General features: G+C 37.1%; 1 non-coding gene across 1 annotated transcript; it reads left to right on the forward strand.

The window, feature by feature from the left end:
* The first annotated feature begins 558 nt into the window (after positions 1-558).
* LOC148011135 (small nucleolar RNA SNORD36) lies at positions 559-627 on the forward strand. The gene has a single exon (XR_015689425.1). It is a non-coding gene; the product is annotated as a small nucleolar RNA SNORD36 (small nucleolar RNA).
* Positions 628-1208: the final 581 nt, after the last annotated feature.

Consider the following 1208-nt stretch of genomic DNA (forward strand, 5'->3'; position numbering starts at 1 on the left):
CCATTCCAAAGTTGTGCATGAATGTCAATGTTAGCATTGATTCCCAGCAGCTGGATATATTGTATTTTCATGCCCTCTGTTTGCCTAGCAGATACTTGGTCCTGTTGGAAAGGATGTGCTGTCTCCAATTTTTTCAAAATCCTCCTAAAAACTTTGTAGATGAATCCTTATCTATGGATCGATTCCGACAACATCAATCTTTTAAGAGGGATCATCTTCATTGATACCTTTCCAATGTATGGTGGAAGCTTTTAATGAAAATCTTTCTTTTTGAAGAAGTCATTCAGATGGTTGTGTTGTGTATTAGTGTTTGTGTTGTGACTTCATTTATGTCAAACGAACGTGGTCATTTCCTATTGGATTTCGTGTACGAGCTACGTTTTGGAGATTTGTGGTGTTGGAGTCGTGGATGGAGAATTGAAGCCGATGCAGATGCAGAAGAACAAACATCTTATATCCTTTACAAATTTGTTGTGATTTTTAGTTTGCTAAGAGGTGTTAATGAATAAAGGGTTTTCCTTTCTTTGTATTTTTATATCAGAAACAGGTTATAAGTTGGGGTCGTGCTGGATGGATTATTTGTGAAAAGATATTGACGATCAAAGTTGAGCTTTTCAACTGAACTTGTATTCCCTTTTTCCTGGGTCGCGAGGACGCTTCCTTATTAAGTGTGGGGATATGTTGAGTGTTGAAATGACTTGTTTTTTGGCTGATTTTTGTTGTTTTTGAGAGCTAAATGGTTGATTTTATGAGATGATTGATTGATTTGGAAGTGGTTTGAGAATGTTTTGGATGATAATGATTGTGTTTTGGAAGATCATGATGTTTGTTGGTGGTTCTGTGATGTTCTGATAGGTTTTGATTGGTTCTGTATACCTTATGTTTTGCTCTGTTTTGGTCTGTTTTGTTCTGATTGTATTCTGTAAAGAGGGATGGAGTATTGATTGATGAAGATTGAGATCTTTGAAAGTTTATTGAATGGTTTGTGAGAGTTTGGAATGGTTTGAGAGTGAGTTATGTGGTTTTGATGACCTTCTGTAACCTTCTGTAGGTTTTCTGTAGAGCTTCTGCTTCTGTTCTGTCTCTGTTCTGTTCTGTACTGTAGCTGTTCTGGTACTGTTCTGTAGACTGTTCTGTATGCTTCTGTAAGTGTTCTGTGGAATGTATGTGTGACTTTGGGGAAGTTTTCTAGCCTTGGAAAGAGGTGA

Source organism: Lygodium microphyllum, chromosome 28 (assembly GCF_053477565.2).
Source record: "Lygodium microphyllum isolate KBCC chromosome 28, Lygodium_microphyllum_v1.1.10, whole genome shotgun sequence".
Taxonomy (NCBI): Eukaryota; Viridiplantae; Streptophyta; class Polypodiopsida; order Schizaeales; family Lygodiaceae; genus Lygodium; species Lygodium microphyllum.